General features: G+C 47.0%; 2 pseudogenes; one reads left to right on the forward strand and one right to left on the reverse strand.

Annotated features, from left to right (window-relative positions):
- Window positions 1-793: 793 nt before the first annotated feature.
- On the reverse strand, window positions 794-972 carry LOC123809073 (annotated as a pseudogene).
- A 6,289-nt stretch (window positions 973-7,261) lies between these two features.
- Window positions 7,262-7,385, forward strand: LOC123809081 (annotated as a pseudogene).
- Window positions 7,386-17,416: the final 10,031 nt, after the last annotated feature.

Genomic DNA, 17,416 nt, shown 5'->3' on the forward strand with positions numbered 1-17,416 from the left:
CTTTATGCTTGCCAGTTGGGACATTGTTTTCGTCGGGACTGGATGGATATGACTTCACGTAGTAGTAAAGGAAACCGCCTCACTCCTGCCCTTCTCCCCTCAGGGACCTAACGATAATGCCAGCATGAACAGCAGTGGCAACCTGGGGCTCACCTCATCTCTGTTTTATTGGAGTGACGGGCTGGCAGGAGTCCCTTGGGAACCTCACGTCCACTCTTAACAAGGTCTCTGCCTTGTTACCTGGTTGCTGGTGAGGGGATCAAAGTTTTGCTACCCCAAAATGTGCCTCCTGAGATACTGATCTTAATCTGGTTACTGAAAAACAAATGCACTGGGAGAGAGATTTTGGCCCTCCCCCTTTGTACTCTGCCTAAAGTCATTCAGATTTTTTTAAAACCTGCTTCAGGGAGGGAACCTTAGCATAATGACCTTAGAACATATGAATTAGCACATATGTGACAGACAGGAAGAAACCTAGCGAGGCTCATTTCCTGAGTCCCATTGTTTCTGGGTGGTCCAATAGGAATTGTTTGCTGCATGTCTGTTATTTTCAATACCTGCAAATGACCTACTTTCCCTTGGGAATCCCAGACCCCTGCCCTGCTTCTCTTTGGTCTAGAAGGGCACGTCAGCCCCAGCTCTCCAGTGTGTTTCTGATGTCACATTTTATGACACTCCTAACATGTACATCTATAATAAATGTTGTGCATTTTCTCACATTAATCTGTCTCTGTTCATTTGGTTATTAGCCCAGCTAGAAAAATTCATTCATTCATTCATTTATTTATTTTTCTAGGGGACAGTGCAAACGCAGTATCCCCCCCTCTCCATCCACACTCACACACATTATGCAGTCGAGTTTCCCACTTTTGGGGGAATCTTGGGGACCAGCACCTCCGGGGTGCAGTGGATAAGCCTTGCCCTGGGAAAACCACCTTCGTGACCATGGTGCCTTCCCTGCCAGGTCAGTACACCAGCTAGAAGAATGAAGAAGGTGGAGGAGAGTTATTTATTTATTTTACATCCCACCCTGAGCAGGTGAGGCCGAGAAAATCCGGGGGCTAGGCAAAACGGAATACTCAGGAAAGGAAACCAGGCAGGAGAATTTGCAGATTAGAAATGCAAGGAAACTTGATGAAAACAAACATTCAGGATATGCCAGGCTTTTAACGGTGTCAGAGGAGAAGAGCCTGGAGGAAAAAGATAAGAAACACATTTATTTCCTCTGCCCACACCACACCAACCGTCCTCCCACTCCTTCCTGCCCCCACACCTTGTGTTTTACTACTAGGAAACAAGGGTGGCGTTTCTCAGGCGAGCTGCATGGTGTCAATCCTGCAGGGAGGAAAACCGAGTCCAAGGGATTAGGAAATTTGTTCCGCAGCTCCCTCGGGGTGTGCTGCTGTCCGTAGTGCTGAATTCCCAGGCGTGCCCAGAGGCCTCTGAGTCCCAGCCAGGTTCCTCTGCCCCCACGGATGACCTAGCTAATGACTGACAGGAAGAAGTTGGGCTGTGGACAAGGAAGACTTGAGAACCTGACTGGGAAGATAGGTCTACAATACATTATCTGAAACCCCTGGAGCCAGATGTTCTTCAGAATTCAGAATTTTATAGATTTTAACAACGTAATGTGGTGCACCTACCATATATGATGTAAAATCCTTAGTGAGGTCCCCGGCAGCACCACATAATCAAGCAATCCATATTTCCTCAATCGATATTTCCTCCGGAAAACATATGACGAGTCACCCCAAGGGTGATCAATAAGGATGGTACATAGCCTCACGACATTTCAGGGTCTTCCTCTGCATGAATTCGTCCGCCTTAGACTTACAGGACAGCTTTTGGTCCTAGAGGGTTTGGGACTTCAGAATCTAGGTTGAGGGATTGCTGTCCTGGTACAGAACAGACTGGGGGATGGGGCTGAACGATAGAAAGGATCCCCCCTTTTCTCCAGGGGTTCCTCCCCCATACTAGGTTCCCTTTGCCCACTGCCAGAGGAAAGACATCTCTCAATACCAGAGATAGGTGAAAAGGAAAGGAATTATTATTTATTTAAAAGTTATACAGACTGAAGTTCTTTGGAATGCCCACAAATGCACACAGTCCTTCCTTCTCCCTCTGCCCAGTCTGGGGTACTGTATCTCAGGAAAGAAGCAGAAATCTGTGATTCAGGCTCCCAGGACCATCCATGTGGCAAAAAGGAACACTTCCAAAGCTGTGTGGTCCTGACTCTCGCCCAAGCCGTGTGGTCCCCGAAAAGGCACCAAATGGCTGCTGTGCCTGGATTTAAATCCCAGTGCCAATCTTCTTCTGCAGCCCCATTTCTGGATCCTCCCACAATTGGCCACAGCTGCCAGCATTCCGGGCAGGTGCGGCCCTGTGGTGTGGAGCCAATTATCTCCAAGTTCTTCTGGACCCCATTACAAATCCCTGATTGGGGCCCCCCTCTTGACCGCACCCTGTTATGGTCCCACAGAGGTTCCAGCCCTTGGGTTCCACTTTGGGTCAAACTGACCTGCAAAATTTCCTATGGCTGATCTAACTTTCTAAGCTTGTGACCTTCCTGACGGGGGTGCATAATAATGGCTACTAGCCCTATTGATGACCCACTGCCTGTCAGACTCTGTATTGAGTGTTTGACATCAGTTTATCTCTCTTATCCTAACCACTATCCTAGGGGGCAGGATTGTCCTCATTTCACACATAAGGAAACTGAGGTTCATAGAGGTTAAATAACACCCCTGAAATCACAAGCTGGTAAGTGGTGGAACCAGGGATTTGAACCCCGATCAGACTCCAGTGCCTGCATTGCTTTGCTACTCTTCGCTTTGCCTGCATTTTTAAGAGAGTTGGTTTGAGTGTGAATTAGGGGGTTGAATTGTTGCTGGTTTGGTTTGTGGTGGATGTTAGTTAACTACACTGTGAAATGACATACATTTACATCTACAGTAAGCGTTTCAAGTTTTAAAAAGTTAAACACATAATAATAGCTTATGAAGTAGAGGAGTGAAGAGTAAAAGGCTGCCTCCTGTTTATTTTCCTATTTTCTTTTTAAAAAATATTCCATTTATTTATTTTTAGAGAGAGAGGAATAGAGGGAGAAAGAGGAGAGAAACATCAATGTGTGGTTGCCTCTCACGTGCTCCCTCTGGGGACTGACCCACAACCCAGGCCTGTGCCCTGACTGGGAATAGGACCAGCAACCCTTCAGTTTGCAGGTAGGTGCTCAGTCCACTGAGCTACAGCAGCCAGGGCTTTTTCCTATTTCCTTCAGTTTTTCTTTTCATATTTTATTGTTATTTATAGATGTATTTTGGCTGATTCCTGTTTATGGCCTCCCCAGGCCTGCTTTCAACAGAGTAATGGCTGCTGTAGGTGCCATCACTGTATATGTGCTTTTTAGTTATGTATAATGCATACACAGCTCACCATGGATTTTTTCTCTTAATAATATATCTTTCCATATTTGAACATACAGAATACCTCATTTTTGTTTTTGTTAAACTAGTTGTTCAGATGAAATGATAAATGTATTAGGCAAACAGTGGTGAAAGAAAGGTTTTTGAAAGAAGTTAGTATAAGGTTTAAGAGCCTAGACCTAGAACATTTAAATTTTTTTATTTATTGATTTTAGAGAGAAAGAAGAAGGGGGAGAGAGAGAGAGAGAAACATTGATTTGTTATTCCACTTATTTATGCATTCATTGGTTGATTCTTGTACGTGCTTTGACTGGGCATTGAACCCACAACCATGGCATATGAGGACAACTCTCTAATAAACTGAGCTATCTGGTTAGGGCCAACCTAGAGCATTTTGGGTTCAAATCCCCACTCTGTCCCCTATAAACTGTGAAACTTTGAATAGGATAAATTATTCAATCTCTCTAAGCCTCAGTTTCTTTATCTGTAAAGTGAACTTAATCGTGGTACTTCCCTAGAGTTCGATAATGCAGTCTATGGGTTTAGCAGTTTAGTGATTTGCCTGGGGTAAAACAAATTATACACCTACTATCTGAGTAGATGCATAGGGGTACCCCTAAGTTTGCCTGTAGGGTAGCCCTAATTGATAGCACTGAGTTCTTTTATCCTGGAAAGTGATAACAGATGAATCCAGAGATCTTTTGCTTTCTGCTCTTCTCCCTCCACCATGAATTGACTACAGTCAAAAAAGTTTGGAGGCCATTGCTCTTGGTAGATCGAACCTTGGACCTTGGACACTAAGCTCCTGCCCTGGGAAAGGAGGCAGGATGGATATAGTGAATTCAGGTGTGAAGCACTGAGTTTGGAGTTAGAAGTTATAACCTTAAATCTTCTGCCATCTTGCTGGGTCTTTGGACAGATTACTTCTCACCAGATGATTTCTAGATCACATCCAGCTCCAGGACCCTGAGATTCTGTTTTGATTTCCAGGATTTTGGTTTTTGATTTTCAGAACTAGGCAGATGTGGCTACAGGGAACTCTTATCCTTAGAAAGCTGCTGGTCAATCCAGTTTGAGTATTTGGTCCACTTGAAAAGCAGAATTCTGCTTAAGCAATACAGGTTCTGGAGTCAGAAAAGCAGGTCCAAATTTTGATTCAGTCACTGCTTAGCTGGGCTCATTACTTAACCTCTCTAAACCTCAAATTTTTTTTTTCATTATGTAACATGGATTAATAATAGTGCCTGTCTTAAAAATAGTACCTATCTTTTTTGATCCTTCATTCTACAAATGCTTGCAGGGTGCTCACTGTAAGGCAGGCACTGGGTGGAGTTATGAGAAATACCAGCTGTAACTTACAGTCTAATGTGGAATGCAGACAATGACTGAATAATCATACTAACAAATACAAAATTGCAACTGTGACAAGTGTGCCTAAGAATGGCAATATGGTGTTTTTAGAACCTATAATAGAAATTGGGACTTCCGGCCAAGATAGAGGCGTAGGTAGACACACTGTGCCTCCTCGCACAACCAAAATAAGGACAACAACAATTTAGAAACAAAATAATAACCAGAACTGACAGAAAATGGAACTGTATGGAAGTCTGACAACCAAGGAGTTAAAATGGACACATTCATCCAGATTGGTAGATGGGGTGGAGTCGGGTGGTTGGGTGGAGAGGGGTCGAGGCACAAAAAGTGGTGGCACCAGGTGAGCAAGACGGAAGCGGATGGACCCTGGGTGCGCAGGCAGCAGCTGGCAGACCCCGGGCACAGGGTGGCAATGGGCAGACCCAGCAAGGTGGCGATTATGAAGCAAGGCCTGGAGTGCAAGGCAGCTGGCAGACAGGGTGGTCTCACATTCGCATGCAGATAAACCAGGCAAGGCTGGGGAGCGAGACAGACCCAAAACCCAGGGTTCCAGCTCGGGGAAATAAAGCCTCGAGGAATCGATTGGGGACAGTGTGGGGGTTGAGGCACAGGGAGAGACTCACAGCCTCACAGGAGAGTGTGCTGGAGAGACCCACAGGGTCCTAGAATGTGCACAAGCCCACCCACATGGGAATTAGCACCAGAAAGGCCCAGTTTGCTTGGGGGAAGCAAAGGAAGGGATTGAAATCTGACAGAGAACAAAGCAAGGGCCATTGTTCCCTCTCAGACCCCACCCCCACACAGTGTCACAACCCAGCAACTGGGTTGCCCCACCCTGGTGAACACCTAAGGCTCCGCCCGTCATATGTAACAGGCACGATAAGAAAAAGAGATACAAAAAAAGGCCCAAACGGAAGAACAGATCAAAGCTCCAGAGCAAATACAACTGATTGCCAAAGAGATAGCTAACCTATCAGATGCACACTTCAAAGCACTGGTGATCAGGATGCTCACAGAATTGGTTGAATTTGGTTGCAAATTAGATGGAAAAATGAAGGCTACACTAAGTGAAATGGAGGAAAATGTACAGGGGACCAATAGTGATGGGAAGGAAACTGGGACTCAAATCAATGGAATGGACCAGAAGGAAGAAAGAAACAACCAAACAGAAAAGAAGGAAGAAACAAGAATTCAAAAAAATGAGGAGAGGCTTAGGAACCTCCAGGACATCGTTAAATGTTCCAACATCCAAATTATAGGGGTACCAGCTGGGGAAGAGGAAGAGCAACAAGTGGAAAAATTATTTGAACAAATAATAAAGGAGAACTTCCTCTGTCTGGCAAAGGAAATAGACATCCAGGAAGTCCAGGAAGCTCAGAGAGTCCCAAAGAAGTTGGATCCAAGGAGGTATACACCAAGGCACATCATAATTACATTAGCCAAGATAAAAATGAAGGAGAGAATCCTAGAAGCAGCAAGAGATAAGGAGACAGTAACCTACAAAGGAGTTCCCCTCAGACTGTCAGCTGATTTCTCAAAAGAGACCTTATAGGCAAGAAGGGGCTGGAAAGATGTATTCAAAGTCATGAAAGGCAAGGACCTACATCCAAGATTGCTCTATCCAGCAAATCTTTCATTTAGAATGGAAGGGCAGATAAAGTGCTTCTCAGATAAGGTCAAGTTAAAGGAATTCATCATCACCAAGCCCTTATTATATGAAATGTTAAAGGGATTTATTTAAGAAAAAGAAGATTAAAAATATAAACAGTAAAATCACAGCAAACTCACAATTATTAACAACCACACCTAAAACAAAAACAAAACAAACTAAGCAAACAACTAGAACAGGAACAGAACCACAGAAATGGAGATCACATGGAGGGTTAGCAACAGGGGAGTGGGAGGAGGAGAGAGGGGTAAAAGGTACAGAGAATAAGCAGCATAGAAGGTAGGTAGAAAATAGACAGGGGGAGGGCAAGAATGGTATGGGAAATATAGAAGCTAAGGAACTTATGACACATGGACATGAACTAAAGGGGGGGAATGTGGATGGGAGGGTGTGTGCAGGGTGGAGGGGAATGAAGGGGAGGGATGGGAGAACTGTAATAGCATAATCAATAAAATATATTTAAAAAAGAACCTATAATAGAGAGATGTGATGGGATAAGAAATTTTGGATAAGGTTTTTCTGGCAAAGTGATGCTTGAAATGAGCACTAAAGAGTGAGGATAGCTAACTAGCTAGCTAGCTAGAAATAGGACATGCAAAAGTCCTGTGGTGCAGGTAAGGAAAAAGGCCAGTGAGGCTGGAAGGAGGAGAATGAAAGGGAACCAAGAATCAAATGAGGGTGGAGAGATAATCAGGGTCTCACAATGTGTTGTTTTTAATCCTAAGATCAGTGGCAGGACACTGAGGGTTTAAGTAGGGGCCACTATTATCAGATTTACTTTTAAAAGAGACCTTTTATCGCTTCTTGGCCTTTTGGCTAAGATCAAGTGTAGTATCTGTTCTTATCAGTTTAAAAGAGGCCTTTAGCTAAGAATAGATTTGGGAAAAGGTGGTAAAGTGAGTTTAGGCATACGAGCTACTGTGGTCTGGGTGAAATAAGATGGTAGTTTAAAATGGCATGGAAATAGAGAGAAGTGAACACATCAGCAAGCTATTTAGGAGATAAAAATGGACAGGATTTGGAAATAGGCTATATATATATATGGCAGGGTGGGGGTATCGAGGGAGAGGAATTTGCCAGGAATGATGCCCAGATTTCTGGTTTGAGCAATTGTATGGCTGCTGGTGCCCTTCTTCAAGAAAAGGACTCCCAGAGAATCAGCAGCTGTGGAGAAAAGAACCTAAGTGACTGGGTTTGTTGGCTTGTGGTGCCCTTAAGACATTCGAGTTGAGATGTCCAGCAGGTCGCTCGCTAGATGTGTGAGTCTGAATGGGAAATACACACTGGGGAAAAATTAGCAGAGACAGCAATTGATGCTGTGCATATGAATGAGATGCCCCAGGAATCAAGAATAGTATGAAGAGCCCTGGCTGGGTAGCTCAGGTGGTTACAGCAGCATCCCATTATGCCAAGGTTGCAGGTTTGATCCCTGGTCAGGGCACATACAAGAATCAACCAACGAATGCATCGATGAGTAGAACAGCAGATTGGTGTCTCCCTCCCCCCACCTCACAAATCAAGACATAAAAACAATTTTTAAAAGTGTAAAGATGAGAGGGCCTGGGTTTCAACCTTAAGAAAACCCAACATTTAACTGTTCAGCAAGAAGCATGAACCTGAAAAGGGGACAAAGGGGAGAGGGAGGTGAAATCAAGCCTGGAAATCGGGGTTACAGAAGCGAAAGGAAGAACGATTCGTGAAAGGAGTGCTCAGCCATGTGCAAAGATGATGAAAGGCCCAGCGAAATGCGGACTGAAAGATGCTCATTGAGTCTAACGACACAGAAATCACTGGCGACCTTAGCCGTAGCTGGAGATACGGAGTGATGGGGTGGGAGCCAAGGTTGAGGAGCGAGTGGGAAGTGAAGAAATGATCACAGCGAGCAGAGAAGTGTTTCACAGCTGTGAAGGGGAGGAGAGAGATTTGGGCAGGAGCCTAGGGCTCTTGGAAGGTGCAAGTCGTGTGATGGGTATGGAATGCTTGGAACAGTCCTTCTCCCAGACTGAACTGGAACCGAGGGTATTTGCCTTAGAGAGAAAGACATGACTTCTTTGAATGGCCGGAGTACCTGCCTTTAGGGCTTACACATAATATTAGTGAAGCATACATTCTAGAACTACAAGTGAACTCAGCTCTCAAGAGGAGACCTGGGGTACAGCTGGGAAGGGAACAGATAAAAGCTACTTTCTTCAGGAATCACATGGTCCCCAGGTCAGGCAGGGCAAGTAGGGTCAATAACTGTGGTGGGGGGCGAGGGGTGGGGAGGGCTGGTTTCCCTGTGACGGTCCAAACCTCTGGAGCCTCTCCCCTCCTTCAGTCTAATTCAGTCAAAGCCACGAAGCTTTTATCCACTACTTTAACTCCCTGAGTTCTCTCAACCCCTGATGCACTTAGGACCCTGCATTATTTATCAGTTGTTTATGTGAGGCTCCAACAGAGACAATGCTATTTATTGAAAGGAATTTATCAGTTCAATTTTTGTTATTTATTATAAGATAAGTAAATAAAAAAGTGAGGCTGTTCTGATAATGATTTTTCTTAAAACAAAAAAAAGGAAATGGGAAGGTCTATTGGCTTCAGAAACCAACTTGTTTCTTTGTTTTGTTTTGACTGCAAAACAGCCCCTGAGCCCTGATTTATTCAGATCAGTAATCGCAGATAACAACATTTTTACCTTGTAATGCCAGGATATTCTTTTAATTAATCAAAAATGGCAGAAGGACATTTATTCCAAGATGCACAAAAATAAGCTAGTCTAGAGAATGGCCTGGCTCCCAGGGTGTTAATATGTGTGTGGAAATATGTACATGACAAACTATTTTATGCATATTGTATTAACTGCTTCATTATATTTTAATTTATTCCTCAAAACAACCCTGTGAGGTGATTATTATTATTATCATCCCCATTTAATATACAAGAACACTGAGGCTCAGCAGGATTAGGCAAACTTCTATTTCTGGAAACACGAGCATCTAAATGCACCAAGCTACCCTTCCACTGAGATCAACTAACAATTGTGGAGAAAATATTTCTTTGTAATTTGTCCATGGATTATATATTTTCATTTCTTTATTTTCTCAACTTAGTTCAGTATTTCTTGAAATATTTAGTTCATTTTTTTAGAGAGAGAGGAAGGAAGGGAGGAAGAGAGGGAGAGAAACATCAGAGTGAGAGAGAGTCATCGATTGGTTGCCTCTCACACGCCCCCAACTGAGTGCTCGGCCTGCAACCCAGGCGTGTGTTCTGACCGGAAATCAAACCCAGGACCTTCTGGTTCACAGGCCAGGGCTCAGTCCACTGGGTCACACCAGCCAGGGCAAGAAAATATTTTTAATGCACCAATGATTTGGCAAGAAAGTAAGAAATCAGCAGAGTAAGGAATTCAAAAATTGAACAGATTACTGAAGCTGGCTATTACCCTAAGGATATCTCTCAACCTTAGTAAATTTAAGTTTGAGATTTTACAGGCTTCTCAGGCTCAGGAGACAGAGCCTAAGTGCTCCAAGGTTTTTATGAAGTTTGAAGAAAGGGTAAAAACACTAATTCACTTTAGAGTTCAATAATTTAAGCATGAAGAATTTCCCTAAGATAATCACCAAAAGAATGGTACAGAATGTATCTTCCAAACTATAACCAGAAACAAATGGAGTGAAAACAATTTCAATTAATGCAAAGGAAGTCAAGAAAAATGGAAAGAAAACACAGAAAGGATGAGACAATAAAAAGTACAAAACACAACATAGAAATGAATCCAAATATTGTTGATTGCATTACAATAAATGTACATGGACTAAATGCTACAGTAAGAGATTCTCAAACTATATTAGAAAAGCAAACCCCAGCTCTATGCTATTTAAAGGAGACACATCAAAAACATAAAAATATGCTGGTGTGGCTCAGTGGATTGAGTGTTGGCCTGAGAACCAAGGGGTGGCTGGTTTGATTCCCAGTCAGGGCACGTGCCTGGGTCGCAGGCCAGGTCTCCAGGTTTCTTGCCAAGTTGGAACTGGAACCCACAGTCCAGCAGCCTGGTACATTGCAGTGTTCATCATTCAGGGCTGGGTGAACGCAATTAAACTTCCCAGGGAGGCACTGAGCGTCCCAGCCACAGGATTCCAGGAGACCGGGCCAAGCCCCTGCATGAGTCACGGAGAGAGAGACCTCTCATTCCGTAGACTCTGGCTGAGGGGAGGAGAGGGCAGCCCAGAACTATTCACAGTGAAGCCTCCCCAGGCAGTTTACGCTTTTGAAAATGGCACTTAGATGCTATCAGGAGGCGTATTTAATGGGTTTTGGAAATTGGCTAATTTTGTCGCAACTGTCTGGATGTTGTCTGATGCATGCTAAGCATCTAGCCCCAGCGTGGGCTTGTGAGTACGGCCAGGGTGTCCAAAGCCTTCAGAGAGAAGTGGCAGGGGAAGGGCAAGGCAGAGCTGCTGGCCGTTCGTAGTTGCCAGGAAGACCCCAGGTAACCTCAGGCCCTAACCTCAGGCCACCAAGCTGGGCATTGGGTTAAAGCCCTTTCCTGCTCCACAAGGAGTCACTCCCCACCCTGTCTGCACTCCTTTCCCTTTCACGTTGGTCGTCTCTCACCCTCCATCTCTCCCTGGGCCTCCCTTCCCTCCCTCGCCCATAGGCCCTGCTTGCCCCACTCCCAGCCATCCCCCCAACCCCTGGCCTCGCCCCTGCCAGCCCTGAGCAGAGTTCTCCTTGCAGTCATCCTTTCCCCCTGCCTTGGATCAATAAACCATCAATACCCTGCACTGAGAAGGAACACACCGCTCCTTGCACGCCTGATTCACCAAGAACTGCTGTCACGGCCCCTCCCGGGGCCTCTGGCATGCACTCTGCATCCTCTGGGCCCTGCTTTTCCTCCTCCAGAGACATTGCCATCCATCATCTTTCTGCCTCGCTGGTCACAGTTACTTTCTCTGGCTGTCCTCAGCTGGGCTGTTTATGTCTGTCCTCTCCCCACTCTCTGCTCCTCCATTTGTTGCTGGATTGGGGTTTTCTGTGGGCTGCTCGTTAGGGTTGTCCTACAGAACGGGGCAGAGGAGAGGCCAAAGCAAAGCTCCTGTCCCTTTCCCAAGTGTGACTGCCTCCCTGCCCCAGAAGCGAGGGTCTTCAAGGAAAGAGGCCTATCGTTGCCTGCAGAGGCACATTGTGTAATTTAAAGGGCCCAAGACTGGAATCGGAAGACTTTAGTTTCGGGACTACTTCTGAGAGAACTTTGAGTAGGTGTGTTAACCTCCCTCAGCTTCAGTTCCCTCATTTATAAAATGGAGCTGTGATGACTGAGTGAGAAAGGAATAGCCGTCATTTGTGGAGCACATTCTGTATGTCGGGCTCCCTGCTGGGCATTTTCGAATATTGATTGCATGTTTCTGAAAGTGCTTTGTAAATTAAGAAGTGCTGCGCCAATGCCAGTGGTGATAGGGAAACCCAGTAGGCCTTACGGCATCCACGTAGCTCTCCTTTGCACCCAGAAAATAATTAAATGGGAGCTTTTGAACAGCGCTGCTAATAAAAAGTTTTACACATACATTATTTTATTGATCTTCACATGACTGCTCTGAAGTAGATAAGCAGGTAGGATTAGGCCCATCCTGTGGATAAGGAGATCAAACCCAGAACACAGAGTCCAGGGAACTCTTCTCTCCACTTTCCCCGAGACCCCCATCCTCCCTGCCCTCCACTCCTCCCCAGTGGGCTGGGGAGCACACTTCATCTTCCCGCTGGTAAACGGTGAGGGGTGAGGGGGTGGCGGGGGGCAGTGTGTGAGTGTGTGAGTGTGCATGTGTCATGGGCAGCATCTTGAAAGATGTGATGAAATGCCAGGAGAATTTATTTGGAACAGTCAGGGTGGAGCTCTGAGCATGGCAGCTGGCCAGGGCAGGGCCAGCTGGCCGGGGCAGGGCAAGCAGCACGTTTCCAGAGAGAAGGGGACACCGTGGGGACCACTCCCAGGGTCAGAGTGTTGGCAAACTCGCTGTTGGTTAGAAACCACCAGGAAATGGGGCCGCCTAAGAGAAGACACAGCGTGTCATGTGGGAGCTTCTGAGTGTGGGTCTCTGTGCCCGAGAGTCTAGCAAGGACTTGTTTTCACTCTTGGCTAAACTTGGGCCAAACAGATCACCTCCCACACCACACCTGGTACCCTGCATCCTCAGGCCACGGGGCAGACTGTGGCCCAGGAGCCTGTGTGTGAACCTGAAGCCCCTTCCAGGCAGCCAGTGTGATTTGGACCCTAGCTAACTCTTTCCCTTCAGACACCAGAGGCCACTGCTAGCTCCTCCATGGGCCGAGTCCCGGCACCAGCCTGCTCACCCAGACCAGGGCGCCCTCAGGAGTGTGACTAATCAGGGCTGTTGCAGGCCCCTTCGGAGAGGCGCCATTCCTCCCAGCAGCAATAATTCACTACCCACGTGGATTCCTTTAAAAACTGCAGCCAGCTAAAGCCACCGGGACCCCGGGATGTAGTCCCTTCTGTAAGCTAGACTCTTTCTTACTCTCATCCTCATCTCACTGAGCTTTCTCCTTTCACCTCCCATGCCTCCCCCCCTCCAAAATGGGCTCCCCTTCAGCCTCACTTCCGGGGCGATGCACTGTGACTTGGTTTCCCTTTGGGCTATCTCAGGTGGCAGCCGCCCTTCTCTCTCAGCCCTTGGCTCAGGAGGTGGGATGGTGGCCTCTGGCTCAACAAACCATCAAGCCCTGCCCTCTCTCCGAAAACCCTGCTGCTGCGGGTTCCTGCCACCTGCTTCACATTCAGCTCTTCCTTGGTGCCATCATGGGTCCGCCTCCTTCATGGAATACGCTGCTCTCCCTCTTCTGGGGACAACTTTACCAGCTGCAAGCTTATATGTCGTCATCATCTGAATGACAGCACATCTGCACGGGCCACTCCTTCAACAGCTCGGTCTCTTGCTGCAGCCGTCCACGCTGTAGCCACCCCTTGAAGCTAGTCCTCTTGGACCTGCTGCATCTCGGGGGTGTTAAATCCAAACACCCCGCCAGCAGGCCACAATCCCGCACCCTTGGTGCTCTCCACAGCCTTTCCCGTAACGTCCTGGGATATCATTGGTCCTTCCCGTTCCTCAGCTGTTTCTTCCCTCTCTGGATCAGCCTCTCCTGCTCTCCCTTCTGTCTTGGGCCACCCTGGGGTCCATATTCCATTTCTGCTAACAGCTCTTACACGAACAGCCTCACCTCCATTGCCTTTTTTTCTTTTCGTGACACCCTTTGGACAAAGACCCAGTCCAAAGTCAATTCAAATATTTGCCTTCTCTGCACCTCTGTCTAAGCTCCTGGGCGCTGTTGGGGAAAACCCAGACAGTTGCTCAGACTGGGGGCTACACAGTCAGAGCCCGCATCGCAACCAGGCCTCCCAGAGGCCCCTGATTTCTTCCTTTTCCTTAGCCAACTCCCTCTCTAGAGCTCATCATCAGCTCTTTCAGACCTTTTTCATTCTCCTCAAGACACCGCCTTCCCCGTCATCTCCCTCCACAGTCTCGGCAGATAACCTTAGGGAAAGTAGGAGTTGAGTCACCAGGCAGGAATTCCACCAACATCCTCACATCAGACAGACTTTATCCTTTCCTCCTCTGTTCTCTGGTCACAAGCGAAGAGAGAGGTAGGGGTCCAGATGTCCTCCTAAGAACTTGGGCTAATTCCTTGAAGTGCTTTGGACCCTCTCCCTTTCCACCTCCTTGAAACCTTATTCAATTGGTTTTCCATTCGCTTCTTATCTTGCGTTTCTTCCTCTCTACTGGCTCCTTTTCATTAGCATTTAAATATGTTTGAGATTCACTCCTTAAAAACAAAACAAAACAATCCTCCTTCTTTACCCACATTCTATTTCAATCCCCCGTATTCATTATTTATTGCTTGTGTAACAAATTTACTGCAGCATTTCGAAACTTAAAACAGCCAGCACAAAACAATACATATTTATTATTTCACCCAGTTTCTGAGGGTCAGGAATCCAGGATGAGCTAAGAAAGATGTCTTGCCTGTCTTATGAGGCCACAGTTACCTGAGGGCTTGACCACAGCTGAAGGACCTGCCTCCACCGTGGACCACTCACGGTTGTTGGTGGGTGGCCTCCGTTCCCTGTCATATCAGCCTCGTGATGTGGCAGCTAGCTTCCCCCCAGAGTGAGTGAAAGAGGCTAAAATGGAAGCTGCATTGTCTTTTATATTAGAGTCTTGGAGGTGGCGTTTCATCACATCTGCTGTGTTCCATCAGTCCCACAGACCGACCCCTGATACCACGTGGGAGGGGACGACAGGGTGAGAACACCAGGAGGCAGGCGTCGTGGGGACCACCTTGGAAGCTGGTTCCCATTCCTCACCTCACAGCCAGACTTATTGGAAGAGTGGCGTACGCTGGCTGTCTCCACATTGTGCTGCCACCTCTTCACTCAGGCTGTTCTCCTTGAGCCCCCAGTGACCTCCTTATATTGAAACCCAACGGCCGCCTCTCAGGCCTTGTCTCAGGCGGCCTCTCTGCAACATTCCATCTCGGCGAGACCTCCTCCCTCTTTCTTTTTTTGCATTTTTTACTTATTGATTTTTTGAGCAAGAGAGAGAGAGAGAAATTGATTTTTGTTGTTCTTATTTATGCATTCTTTGGTTGATTCTTATAAGTGCCCTGATCAGAGGTGGAGCCCACAACTTTGTTACATCGGGACATCGCTCCAACCACCTGAGCTACTTGGCCAGGGCTCCTCCCTCTTTTTTAGGCATTTTCTTCCTTGGCTTCTGTGATACCACAGTCTCCTGGGTTTTTTGAGTTTTTTGTTTTTGTTTTGTTTTCTTTTTTCTTTTTTTTTACCTCTGGCCCTTCTCAATTGTATTTATCATTTTCTTTTCACCCATCTGTCCTTTCCTTAGGGTTGCTACACCTCAGGGTTCTGCCAGAGTTTCCTTCTTTAAAAATCATTTGCCCCTGCTAACCTCATTACCCGACACCCTCTGCATCCCCGTACTCTACCTGCCAACCCTACAGAACGTCCTGTGGCTCTTGCCCTCTTCCAGCTGCTCGGGGCTACTCTTCGTCCAGTCTTGGGTTCCTCAACTGGAGGAAGAGGGAGAGGCCTGGAGGAAGTAAAGATAAGGCCATAAATGAATGGATGTAGTGGCTGAGATTCATCAGCCCCAGGTGGAGAAGCTTAGGGGTGGTTTGATTATTGTTTGCAAGTTTACAGAGGCCCCTTGCTTTGAGAAATAAGACCACTCCCCTGTCTCCTCCAAAGACCAAACAGGAAAAGGTTAAGTTTTAGTAATGACAGAAATGACAGATTCAGGTTAGAAACAGAGAAGTATTAAATGCCAGGAATTAGCTAGAGCAATGTAGAATCTGATCAGCAGGTTTTATAAGTAGGTTAGCATTTTGCACATCTGAGATGATTCCTGGGGAGACTGAGCTAAGGTTGGGCAGGTGGATTGGGTACCCCACTACACCCTAATATCCACACCTTCCATGGCTACATGAGAGGCAAGTCCACGGTGGAAATGGACCTGGAACCAATCTCTTGTCCGTTTCCAGCAGTGATTGTGGCAACCCCTGGGCTGCAGGATGAGTTCGTTCTGGCCGGCAGGGTCAGGGCCCTCCAGCTATTACTGCCTGGTTGCACCAGTCCTGAAAGACGCCAGAGCCTGGGGTTACAGGCAGGGAGAAGTGCAGTGAAGACTGACTTGGTTTGGCATTTAGAAAAGAAGTAAAATCAGTAAGAATGGCTAAAGGAACTGGTTGTTGTACCACCTCCTCCAGGAAGCCCTCTCTGATATCTCCAGGCTGCCTTAGGGCTTTTTTTCTCTGTGCTCCTAAACTTTCTGTGCTACCTTGGTTTTTAAATGGACTCTGTGGCACTGAATGGTCTAAGGATTTGTCACTCTTCTCATAAAATTATTAATTTTTGATGGCAAGAATGATGTTTTATTGACAGATGTCTCTGGGACCTGGTACAGGGCATAGACCATGGGAAGCACTGGGTAAATCAGCCTTGACTAACTGACCTAGGGGACAAGGCCTTTGGGGGACTTTGTCCCCAAAGGAGACTTTAGGATATCCCAGGAGAAAAACCTTGGCTTTTTGAAACCACGTTCCAATAGGATGACTGAAGAGACGGCCCAAGGAAATCTGGGTTCTAGTTCCTGCTCAGCCACTTATTAGCAGTAGGAGGATTGGTTAGCCCCTGACAATCCCTCCCCCATGCCTCAGTTTCCTCATCTATCAAATGTGGGTGGTGACCCCAAAGACTCACACAGTTGTCCTGAAAATCAAACGAGGTGATGGTTGTGCAGATGGGGACAACCTCCAGAGAAAGGTCTTTAAGACTTATACAGAGGTAAGCAGTTATTAATAGCCTCATTATTATTCTTACCCACAATACCTGTGGAGGAGAAGTGTGTGGCAGCCCCAGCCCCTGCATTCCGCCCTTCCATACTATTTCTGTTCCTGGAAAGCAGGCTCTTGGAGTGGCTGTCCCCACTTTGCTGCTGTGGGGAGGGGGTGGACGTCAGGTAGAGCTGCCGCCCTCTCCAGCTCTCCAGCCTGCCCGCTCCTCCCCTCCCCCCGTGGCTTGCACACAGACACTGGCACACCAGCCACCTGCAGGGCTGCAGGCAGTGTTCTGTCTCTGTGGAGGTGTTGGAGAGGTGCTCAGGTGACCCCCCACCCACCCAGTTAGGCCCAGGTACAAGGGGAAGCAGCCTTCATTCCTCTTCTGCATTTCTGAGGATGAGTGAGTAGCTCTGGGAGGCTCATCTGATCCCTCTTTCCACTTTTCTTCCCATGGCTCCTCCACTGCCTGCAGCCGACCCTGCCTGGGGGGTGGGGAGTTGTGTGCGGGAGTGGGAATAAATCCAGGGGTTTCTCCTCCCCCCTACTACTCACTTCCCTGCTGTGCCAGCGTGATGCTTGTGTGCGTCAGCGGGCCCATGAC

The sequence above is a fragment of the Phyllostomus hastatus genome, unplaced genomic scaffold, assembly GCF_019186645.2.
Source record: "Phyllostomus hastatus isolate PE091 unplaced genomic scaffold, TTU_PhHast_1.1 phas_scaffold_501, whole genome shotgun sequence".
Classification (NCBI taxonomy): Eukaryota; Metazoa; Chordata; class Mammalia; order Chiroptera; family Phyllostomidae; genus Phyllostomus; species Phyllostomus hastatus.